Here is a 12,443-nt window from a genome sequence, read left to right as displayed (position 1 = left end):
ATATATATATATATATATAGAATGCATACACACATGCACGCACACACACACATATATATACGTACATACATATATATATGGGTGTGAATAGGTATGTGTGTGTGTGTATATATATATATGTATTGTGTGTATGTATAGATATGGAAAGTGAGAGACAGAGAGAGAAAGAGAGAGAGAGAGAAGGAGATTTTTTGCAAGACCTGGGGGGTATATTGAATAAATTTAATTGAGAAAGTAAATAAATGATACCTTTTATTTTTTTCACATTGGAGCATTTTATTCAAGCAGAAAATTTAATTCAAGAACATTTAAGTGAAACCAAAAGGTTTTCATTATAAAGTATATTTCATACCCGTAAAGCAAACCATTCTCACATATATTTTTCTTACTCTGAAATTCACCCTTCCTATATAAAATAAGTTCATTTGTAAAATCTCTTCTTCTTATGAAAAAATTATTCATATTGCAATCAATTAATATTCAAGCAAAACCTATCTGTGTCACTCCTGTTTCAAAACTCTTTGAACTGATACCTACAAACACATACACACATACACACACACACACACACACACACATACGTGTATATGTAGCTTGTGCCTTCCTGACCTGTACTTTTGTTCTTACTATTTAATATCCATGAATACATAAATGCCCTCCACCTTCTCTCTGGTTGTTGCAATCTTACCCATTCTAAAGGCCTGATCAAAAACTGCTTCCTCCGAGGGTGGAGCCAAGATGACTTGCTTGAGCTCTCCCCCAAACCCCTCGAAATACCAGTAAAAAATGGCTCTAAATAAATTCTAAAGCAGCAGAACCCACAAAAAGACAGAGTGAAACAAATTTCCAGCCAAAGACAGCCTGGATGTTCGATCAGAAAGGCATATCATGCAGAGCAGAGAGAGGAGTCCAGTTTGGCATGAGCACACAGACAAATCAGGACTCAGTAAACCTGGAGCAGCCCTCAGAGGACTGAATTACAGCAACTGTGGTGGTTTCCAGACTTCTCAATCCACGAACGCCAAAGACAACTTAAAAGGTCAGTGGCAAAAGTCTATGATTGCAGTGGGAGAGAAAAGCACGGTCCCAACCCCAACCCCAATGACAGGTCCGGGGAAGCAGCTGCTTCCCAAGTTTCTGGCCCACAGACAAAGGGGGAATATAGTGGCTGGTAAAAGGGGGGTTGCAGGGATCTCTTTGCCAGTGCTGGGGCAGGAATCTCTTGCTTTGCCTTGCTTGGATCTGGGTCACAGTTCTGGGTGGTGGTTCTGGGGTGAGCAAGAGTGCTGGTATGGTGGAGCTTGTAGTGGTGGTGGAGAGGAAATCCTCTTCACGGTTCCAAGGCAGAAAACAGTGCTTGTGGTCACTCATAGACCAGAGCACAGGCCAGGAAAGGAGTAAACACCTCACCCTTGATCATACCACCTTGGAAGAATTATAAATTTACAGGTCCCTAGAAGTATCTTTGCAAACAGCTGCACAAAACCCCCAAAGTTTGGGACAGTACATTCTCCACAGCAGACCTCTACCTTAACAAAGAGTTTATAACTCAAGTAATTGGCTGGGAACATGACCAAACCTTGCAAAAAACAGTCAGGCCATAGAATCTTTCTTTGGTAACAAAAAAGATCAAAACATACAACCAGAAGAAGACAACACAGTCAAAGCTCCTACATCCAAAGCCTACAAGAAAAATATGAATTGGTCCCAGGTCATGGAAGAGCTCAAAAAGGCTTTTGAGAAGCAAGTAAGAGAAGTAGAGAAAAAACTGAGAGTGATGCAAGAAAATCATGAAAAACAAGTCAACAACTTCCTAAAGGAGACCCAAAAAATACTGAAGAAAATAACACCTTAAAAAATAGCCTAACCCAAATGGCAAAAGAAGTCCAAAAAGCCAATGAAGAGAAGAATGCCCTCAAAAGCAAAATTGGCCAAATGGAAAAGCAAGTCCAAAAGATTACTGAAGAAAATACCTCCTTAAAAATTAGAATAGAGCAATCGGAAGCTAGTGACTTTATGAGAAATCAAGACACTGTAAAATAAATCCAAAAAAATGAAAAAATATATAAAACAATGTGAAATATCTCATTGGAAAAACAACTGACCTGGAAAATAGATCCAGGAGAGAGAATTTAAAAATATATTTAACCATCTGAAAGCCATAATCAAAAAAAGAACCTAGACATCATCTTTCAAGAAATTATCAAGGAAAACTGCCCTGATATTTTAGAACCAGAGGGCAAAAGAGAAATGGAAAGAATCCACCAATCTCCTCCTGAAAGAGATCCCCAAAGGAAAACTCCTAGGAATATTGTAGCCAAATTCCAGAGGCCAGGTCGAGGAGAAAATATTTCAAGCAATCAGAAAGAAACAATTCAAGTATTGTGGAAACACAATCAGGATAACACAAGATTTAGCTGCTTCTACATTAAGGGACCGCATGGCATGGAATATAATATTGCGGAGGGCAAAGGAGATCGGATTACAACCAAGAATCACCTACCCAGAAAAACTGAGGATAATCCTTCAGGGGAAAATGGATATGTAGTGAAATAGAGGACTTTCAAGCATTCTTGATGAAAAGACCAGAGCTGAATAGAAAATTTGACTTTCAAATACAAGACTCAAGTGAAATATGAAGAGGTAAACAGGAAAGAGAAATCATAAAAGACTTATTAAGGTTGAACTGTTTACATTCCTGCATGGAAAGATGATATTTGTAACTTGTGAGTTCTTTGTCAGCATTGGAGTAGTTGGAGGGAAAACAATTATATGTTTGTATGTATGTATGTAGAGAGAGAGAGAGAGAGAGAGAGAGAGAGAAAGAGAGAGAGAGGGCACAGCTTCAGGTGAAGATGAATGGGTGATATGTGTAGAATAAAATTAAGGGGTGAAGGAGGATTATACTGGGAGAAGGAGAAAGGGAGAGGTAGAATGGGGTAAATCATCTCACATAAAAGAGACAAGAAAAGGCTTTTACAGTGGAAGTGAAATAGGGGAAGGTGAGAGGGAATGAGTGAATCTTATTCTCATAGGATTTGACTTAAGGAGAGAATAACATACACACTCAATTGCACATGGCAATTTATCTTACCCTACAGGATAATAGTGGGAGTAAGGGGACAAGAGAGCAGGGGGATGATAGAAAGGAGGGCAGATTGGGGGAGGGGGTAAGCAGAAGCAAACATATCTGAGGAGGGACAGGGTCAAAAGAAAGAATAGAATAAATGGGGGGGCAGGATAGGATTAAGGGAAATAGAGTCAGTTTTTCACAACATGACTACTGTGGAAGTGTTTTGCATAACTACACACGTATAACCTGTATCAAGTTACTTGTCTTTTCAATGAGGGTGGTTGAGGAAGGGGGAAGGGAGAAAATTTGGAACCCAAAGTTTTAAAAACACATGTTAAAAAATTTTTTCACATGCAACTGAGAAATAAGAAATACAGGAAATGGGGTATAGAAATCTATCCTGCCCTGAAGGAAAGTAGAAGGGGAAGTGGATAAGAGAAGCAGGGGGGGGAGGTAGAAGGGAGGGTAGATTAGGGGAAAGGGAATTCAGAATGCATGCTATCTTAGGGTGGGGGGAAGGACCAGATGGGGAGAAAATTTGGAACTCAAAATCTTGTGGAAGTGAATGTTGAAAACTAAAAATAAATAAAATTTAAAAAAAGAAACTTCATATATAAAAAAAAAAAGATTTCAAGTTCCAATGTATTCTAAGCACAACTCTGTGCTAGGTGCTGGAGAAGATATAATGATGAAGTGAGATACTGTTTGTATCCTCATGAGACTTGTATCTTAATGGGGGCATGTTGCCCACTCAATCAATCAACTAATCAATAAGCAAGTATTAATTAAGCACCTATGATATGCCAGGGTATGTGTTAGAGCCGGGGATACAAATACAATGAAGGAAATAATTCCTACTTACAAGGACCTTACTTCTCTCTGCTTTTAGAGGAAATTTTTTTCAAAAAGTAAGTAACAAATTTTAAGAGCCAAAATGTATTCTGAACCCTCACATAACCTCATCAGGTTATGCCTAATTCTTTTTTCCGGGATGTGGTGATACATGTTTTTCTAATTTCTTTTTTAAGTAAAGTGCAAAGGAAAATCTAGATTTTCTTCTTGAGAAAGAAATGGAAAGTATACAAGATTTATAGTCATAAGAGATTTAAGTTCATAGTTTCTTCTAATAATTTGTCTATGGACTTAACAAATGTGAGACTGTTTTCTTATTTGTAAAATAGAGATAATTATACCTGCAACATCTTTATCCCAGAGCTGTAGTTAGGATCAAATGTGACATGGTACTTAAAGTGTTTTGTAAAACAGAATTTCTTCTATAAATTCCAACTATTTCTTGGAATCTTAACTAAAAACCATCAACAGCAAAACCCTTCACTAAAAGTATTATTCAAGAAATAAGAGTGTTGACATCAACTTCATCTTCTAATTAACAAGGGGATTTAACTTTAAGTTTTACTTCAGTCTTTTTAGTTGAAAATCCTTCTGAAATGTAGCAATCTATCTCTATACCTCATTAAGTCTGATTTATGAAAAATAATTATAAATCATTTCAATGAGAGTTTGACAGTGAAAAGAGTGGTGCTCTCCCTGGTATCATAAAATGCTTAGCTTTGAATCCTGCCCATTATACTTAGTAGCTGTGTGACCTTGGACAAAAACTTGATCTCTATATGGCAGTTTTCTGATCTGGGAAATAGAAATAGACATTGGGGATCTACTTTACATTGTTGTAAGGATCAAATAAGATAATGTAGATAAAATACCACATAAATATGAATTACTAACATCATGATTCAGGATGTTACAATTACTCAGTTATTGTTCTGAAACACTGCCTCACCAAGCCTTTAATGAAAGTTTTGAGATCATCACCTTTTCAGCACTCTGAGACTACCTGAGAAAGCAAACAACTGCCCTTAATTACTCTATCACTGAAATTGTGAGGTTTCAATCAATCTGGCAGAAGCACTTGGGAGATAGGTTATCCATTTCATTTTAATTAAAGCAAGTCACTCCATCACTTGGAAATCTGCATTGGGTCTCTATTATCTTCCAAGTGAAGTAGATTAGATTATTATTTGAGGGCTTCCACAGTTTGATTTGAACATCTTCCCTCTCCTTCTCCCAGCAGACTGATAAAGATTTTATTCAAATGAGTATTTCTTTTAAAAAAATTATTAACATTCATTTAAAAAATTAGTTCTGAATTATTTCTCTCTCCCACCCACTGTGAATGCAAGAATCAATATCACTTATATGTGTTAAATTGTGCAAAACATATTTCCATGTTAGTCATCTTTTGAAAAAATCAATTAAAAATAAAGAAAATTTTAAAAAATAATATACTAAGATCTGCATTCAAACTCTATCAGTTCTTTCTCTGGAGATGGATAGAATTTTTCATCATAAGTCCTTTGTAAATGTCTTAGATCATGGTATTGCTGAGAAAAGCTAAGCCATTCACAGTTTATCATCATGCATTACTGCTGTTACTAGGGTCTCTTGGGCTTACTTCATTTTACATCAGTTTATATGTGTTTTCCCAGGTTTTTTTTTTTTTCTGGAAGCATCCTGTTCATCAATTCTTATAGAATAATAGTACTCTATCATAATCATTTGCTACAACTTTTTTAGTCATTCCCCAACTGATGGGCATCCCCTCAATTTCTAATTCTTTGCCACCACAAAATAGTGCTGCTATAAATCTTTCTGTACATATAGGTTCTTTTTCACTTCCTTTGATCTCTTTGGGATACAGAACTAGTAGTGGCATTGCTGGGTCAAAGAATAGGCACAGTTTTATAGCCCTTTGGGTATAGTTCCATATTGTTCTTCAGTATGGTTGGATCAATTCATAACTCCACCAACAGTGCATTGGTGTCCTAATTTTTCCACATCCCTTCCAACACATGTCATTTTTATTTCTGTCACATTAGCCAATCTGACAGGTGTGAGGTGATAGCTCAGAGTGGTTGTCATCTCAAAGGATTATTTCAAGGTACATAAAAAGAGGTTGAAAATTAATATGTTTAAAAAAGAAATAAATACTCAGGGATGTATGCAGCTCAACATATACCAAAAATTATTTTATTATTTTATAATAATTATTCATTTGTTTAAGAAACCACCACCACTCAAGGCAGATGGGAAAATTAAAGAAGAAAGACACATTTAACAATAAGACCAACAGCCATCAATCCAGAACTATCTCCTAGCAACAGAGTTCTTTGGTTAGAGACAGATGCCACTCCTAGATTACTACAGTGAAGCCAGCTGGAAAATTACAGAAGGTAGCTGGTGATGCATGATTACAGATCAGGATAAAGAAGGGGACTATAAGCTATATCTATATATATACATATATATAAATATATACCTCTATGTAGATGATTATCAGAGATTATATATATAAATATAAATATCTGATTCCCAGATATTAATATATTCTATATTATATATCAATCAATATATATTATATATATAATATATTATTATATATCTATATTATATCATACTATACTATATACTATAATATATCGTATATACTATATACTATAATATATGCTATATTATATCAATATATAAATCAATATATTATATATTAATATCAATCACATATAGTGTATATTAATATTTATATTTTATGAATATTTAATCTCTGGGAATCATCTGGGATGATTCCCATATATACAAATATGATCATCCCATATGTAGATGATTCCCAGAGATTATATACATAATCTCTATATAATCTCTGGGAATCATCTACATAGAGGTAATGATAATTGATCCTATAGGAGCTGGTGAAATTACCAATGGAGATAACAGGTATAGGAAAAGAGGAAAGGTACTCATGTGGTGGTGGCAGATGGTCTCAGCAAATGTTAGACAGCAAATGTTAAACTCATATAGAGGCACTTGTAGTGAAAAATGTTAGAGATCTCAACTTCATCACTATGTTTTGGGATCATTCCCTATGATTCAAACTCCAAATTCCTTGAGATATCAAGGCATTCTTTCTTCAGCTTAGCCCCCTCTTGAGCTTTCTCTATCCCAACTGAAGAAAGTACAGACGACAAGCCTACAGTCTCATTTTTCTACACTTTCCATGCTTATGCATCGTGGAGCTCCAACATCTCTTGATCTTGAAATTAAGTGTAACTTTGATATATTAAAAACAACATACTAGAATTTCCTTTGTCTTACAGAACTGAAATTGTTTCTAGTTTCATCTTCTCAATGACCCCCCCTCTATCCCTGCATCCCTCTTCTTCTAAGACATATATGATACCCTTCCAGTATCTCTACTGGAATCCACCAGCAGAAGAGAGACCTTCTGTCACACACAAATACCCACTGCACCACAATTTAAAACTAGGGTTTTGCCTCTTTCAATAGGACAGCTGTGAAAGTCACTTAACCTCAGTTAGTCTCATCAATAGATGGTCAATTTTAAAATAAAATAAATGATCAATAAATCAAATGAACCACAGTTCCCTCATCAATAACTGGGGATAATAAATCCTATAATTGGCAGATCTTTTGTATGAATCCCTTCATCCCTTCCCATCAATGACTACTCATTGGATCCTGCTATTAAACTACTTTTTATTCTTTTAAATGTATTATCTATCATTGAACTCACATTTGTCTATCTTTTTCATTGTAGTATGAGAGACTTTGTCAAATGCTGCTAAACATCTAGGGAAAGTGTATCTATAATATTCCTGATCTACTCTATCAAAAAGGGAAATGCATTTAGTTTAGTATGATCTGTTCTTCAAAAAGCCATGTTATCTCCTTGTAATTTTTGTCTCCCATTAATGTTCACTAATAATACATTTAATAATACATTTTTGAATTTTTAAAGGAATAGGAAACAAGTTTATTGGATTTCAGTCTTCAGACTCCACAAAATTGACTTTTACAGAAATTGGGACATTTTCCTTTCTTTAGCCCTGTGGATTCATTATCTATAAACTTTCTTGGTTTCCATCTTCTGTGCATTTCTTATAAAAATCTAATTTTTGATTAGTTCTCTGTGTAATCTATATCATTTTTTTAGTCAACTCCTTATTTATTTATCATCAGAATTACAGCTAATGAAGATTTTCTTTTTTTCTTTTTTTTTTCTTTTTTCTTTTAAGTGAGGCAATTGGAGTTAAGTGACTTGCCCAGGGTCACACAGCTAGTAACTGTCAAGTGTCTGAAGCTGGATTTGAACTCAGGTCCTCCTGACTCCAAGGCCAGAGCTTTATTCACTGCACCACCGAGCTACCCCCTGAAGATTTTATTTTTAAAAGTTTCCTTCCTATCTTGGTTGAGCTAAAGACCTCCACTGAATTTTAATCCATGTAAGTCTACCTGTCTTTTTCTCTGAAATGTTTAAAACTTACTTTCCCTGATTGTAGGGTGTATGTCATACAATGTCAGCTTTTTCTTCTTCTCTTAAAAATTCTAAAATGGAGACTTACTTTATCCCAATATTCCCATATTTTTTTTTGTTTGTTTTGGCTGGGCAATGAAATTAAGTGACTGGCCCAGGGTCATACAGCTAGTAAGTGTCAAGTGTCTGAGGCCACATTTGAACTCAGGCCCTCCTGACTCCAGGGTCAGTGCTCTATCCACTACAACACCTAGCTGCCTCCATTCCCATAATTTTCACCCCAGCAATGGAGTTCTCCTTCTTGGAGAGACTATGAATAGTGTTTACTTTTGTTATTTTGTTTTTCTTTTTTTTTAAAAAAATTTTTTTCTAGTTTATTGCATGCATATTGAAATATTTGCCAACACCAACAGTGCATAATATTAAACTAAATGGTAAAAATAAATATTGTTCACTATAAATAAGTAAAAACAAACTTGCAAAGAAACATTTAGAATAAAGTCGTTCACTGGCTGATTTAAGAATTTAACTTCTTTACCAGAGAGTAGTTCGGTAGTTAATAGCATTATCTGTCGAGTGAGTTCCACTAAAATTTCTACCCTTTTTTGACATAATTTTTCTACAGCTCCCTTTGTGTAAGACTCATGGAAATAAATATTCTCTTAAAACTAAATTCTTCCAATAGGAACATTTCACAGAAACAATAGATAACTACCACTAAACATTTTGAAAGTATACCTATAACAAATTAAAATGGGCTGGGGGAATTGCTAAATAATTTACTCACCAGAAAATCATTGATCTGCTTAGTCTAGGCCAGAAGGGACCATTTTCCTCAATAATAAAGGTTTTAACAATTTTATCCAGGTAGCTGGGTGTCAATTAAACAGAAGGCCCACTGAAGAAACAAAATCATCTGCTTTATTATTTCTTTCCCTTCTTGGTTTTTTTTTTTTTTTAAGAGGTGTAATACTTTGCTTCCATCTGGGCCAGAAGATTGTTCAATTTCTTCTTTCCAATCCTTTTGCCTGCTCTGGAGGGGTGTTTTTAGGCCCAGCCTCTTCCTGCTTTTATCTGCTTGTTTGGCCTCTTCTTGTGCTCTCATTTTTCTTGCATTCTTTTTTTTTCCTCTGACTCTTAAAAAAAAAAAAAACTTAACAGGGTGCAACTTCTCCAGAATCAATGGCCAGTTGTATGATGTTCCCTATTCTGAGTTCGGTAGCGTATTCTGCACATAGTATAAACGTCCTAATTTGATCCATGTTGCCCATGAAGTCCATATGTGCTTGTTTAATATCAGTCAACTCTTCTTTAAAATCAATGTACTTTTCTTTTTAATGTCCCCCTAACGTTTTCTTTTTAAAGAGCAGTCACCAGTACAATAATCATTTCTTGTCCTGCCTGAGCACATCAGACTCTTCCATCCACCATTCTTTGCTCATCATACAGAGCAGGTTTCCCTGGGTAGCTCAGGACTGAATAGAATTTCCACAAGATCTAGAATGACCAGGTGGCTTCATCCTGGCCAGCTTCACCAAAGAGGTCCATGTGCACCCTCAGGGAAACCTCCTGGTAACTGTACCCTATCTATGTCTCCTGCCCCATGCCCAGAACTTCTTATAAGTCAGTGGAGCTGAACTCATCATGGCAGCGCTCCAGAAACCCCATTGCCTGGAGGGGTCATGGTCCATGGGCTTGTGCCTTTATCCTCAAGCTTTTCTGGAGCTACAAGGGCCAGTTGCCCTTTATTTGTATTTTGTTTTGTTTTTGTTGTTCTTGTTTTGTTTTGAATTTAAATGATGCTACTGCCATTGAGGCAACTGAAAAAAAAATTATTAGGCATTATGCTTTTGGCAGAGAGACACTTCCAGCCCATGTCCGAATGAATGAAGCCTGAAAAAATATATGTTTTCTTTGTTGCCTCCCCTCCGTTTGTTTTTTGTTTGTTTGTTTGTTTGTTTTTGTTTTTGTTTTTTAAAGTTCAAGCTCCTTTGAAATAGCTTTGGCACACTCCAGGCAAATATTTTACTTGAATTCATACTCTTACCAGAAATGTGAACCTGGCAAGTCATTTAATCTCTCAGGTTCAGTTTCTTCATCTGTAAAATGGGCATAATAACCAGGCCTATCTCACAGAGTTGACATGAGGAACTGAGATAAAAATGAGATAATATATGAGAATCACTTTGGAAAATAAACCATTACATAAATGTTATTGCCACAACTATTACTACTACTTACTACTATTATCTTACTTTACTATCTTATGTAGTACTATATCCTTGATCCATGACTCAACACCCATATTTCCCTAATTTTTAAGCTGTGGTCCAGAAATCTGTTTTTGCTTACTTGTATGATCTATACCCACACTGAATTATGTACAATCTATAAATCCATCTCAGGTTTTTCCACATCAATTCTTGTTCTCATACTATTTCTGGAAATTCTTCTTTTCCTTCAAAGCTGAGGCCAAATAGCACCTTTCTTGCAGTCTTCTTGATCCCACCAACTAAAAACTAATCTCCCTCCCACCCTTTAATAGTCCTTTGTTTGTAAACTCTTATTCTATATTCTATATTTCTATATCTATTTTGTATTTGTGTATGTATCATATCATCAATACTATTTAGCAGGCAGGGATTATATTTTACTCATCTTTTTCTTTCACTTAGTGCCTAGCACAATACTTTGACCATAGTATGTGATCAATAAATGATTGTTAAATGAACAAATGTGTTGACCATCTCTGATACTACAGATGTAAAAGGTAGAAAAGATGGGACTGACTCAAGGCATACTTTAAAAAAAATGAATTCAGTCCCTGATATTAGCTTACCTTGTTGTCATCTATTTTAGAACTTAGGTACAGAGGGAATAACATACACACTCAATTGGGTATGGAAATTTATCTTACCCTACAGGAAAATAGGGGGGAAGGGGATAAGAGAAGGGAAAGATGATGGAAGGGAGGGCAGATTGAGGAAGGGGGTAATCATAAGCAAGCACTTCTGAGGAGGGACAGGGTCAAAAGAGAGAATAGAATAAGTGGAGGTGGGGGATAGGATGAAGGGAAATATAGTTAGTTTTTCACAATATAACTACTAAGGAAGTGTTTTGCATGACTACACATGTGTAACCTGTATCGAGTTGCCTGCCTTTTCAATGAGGGTGGGTGGGGAGGGAGAAAGGGAGAAAATTTGGAACCCATAGTTTTAAAAACAAATGTTAAAAAATTGTTTTCACATGCAACTGAGAAATAAGATATACAGGCAATGGAGTGCAGAAATCTATCCTGCCTTACAGGAAAACAGAAGGGGAAGGGGATAAGAGAAGGTGGGGAGGCGGTGATAGAAGGGAGGCATATTAGGGGAAGGAGTATTCAGAATGCATGCCATCTTGGGGTTGAGGGAGGGGCAAGATGGGGAGAAAATTTGGAATTCAAAATCTTGTGGAAGTGAATGTTGAAAACTAAAAATAAATAAATTAATAAAAAGAATGTTAAAAAATAGAAACAAAAAAAAACTATACCACATAAAGATAAATTAGTCAAGATGGTGTTGTCTTAAAAAAAAAAAACTTAGGTACATAAAGTTCAATGCAGTATCTTTTTCATTAGTAGGGTCCTTGTTAATGGAGGTTTCACTGTGTTTAATTTGAATATAGTCTATCCTGATAGACATAGTAGCTATAGAAACCATACTGTAGAAAAACAAATCCCAAAGTACAATGGTTCTGTATTTCACCTCTTGTATTGTTACCATTTTCTTCCTTTTCCACAGATCTATACAGTTATATGAAATAAGTTAGCATTCAATGGTAGCTGAGAAGTGATTATGGATCAACTGCTATATGAAAGTATCTGAGAATCATAAGAATTATTCTACCTTGGGGCAGCTAGGTGGCGTAATGGATAGAGTACCAGCCCTGAAGTCAGGAGGACCTGAGTTCAAATCCAGCCTCAGACCAAATACTTGGCACTTACTATCTGTGTGACCCTGGGCAAGTCACTTAACCCCAACT

At 35.7% G+C, this 12,443-nt stretch overlaps 1 pseudogene; it reads right to left on the bottom strand.

Moving 5' to 3' along the window:
- Positions 1-9,377: 9,377 nt before the first annotated feature.
- LOC114025719 lies at positions 9,378-10,088 on the bottom strand (annotated as a pseudogene).
- Between the last annotated feature and the right edge of the window lie 2,355 nt (positions 10,089-12,443).

The sequence above is a fragment of the Vombatus ursinus genome, unplaced genomic scaffold (genome assembly GCF_900497805.2).
Source record: "Vombatus ursinus unplaced genomic scaffold, bare-nosed wombat genome assembly UNPS02014832.1, whole genome shotgun sequence".
In the NCBI taxonomy this organism is placed as follows: Eukaryota; Metazoa; Chordata; class Mammalia; order Diprotodontia; family Vombatidae; genus Vombatus; species Vombatus ursinus.
Note: the sequence above shows the minus strand (reverse complement) of the source record. Positions and strands in the feature narration are given on the sequence as shown.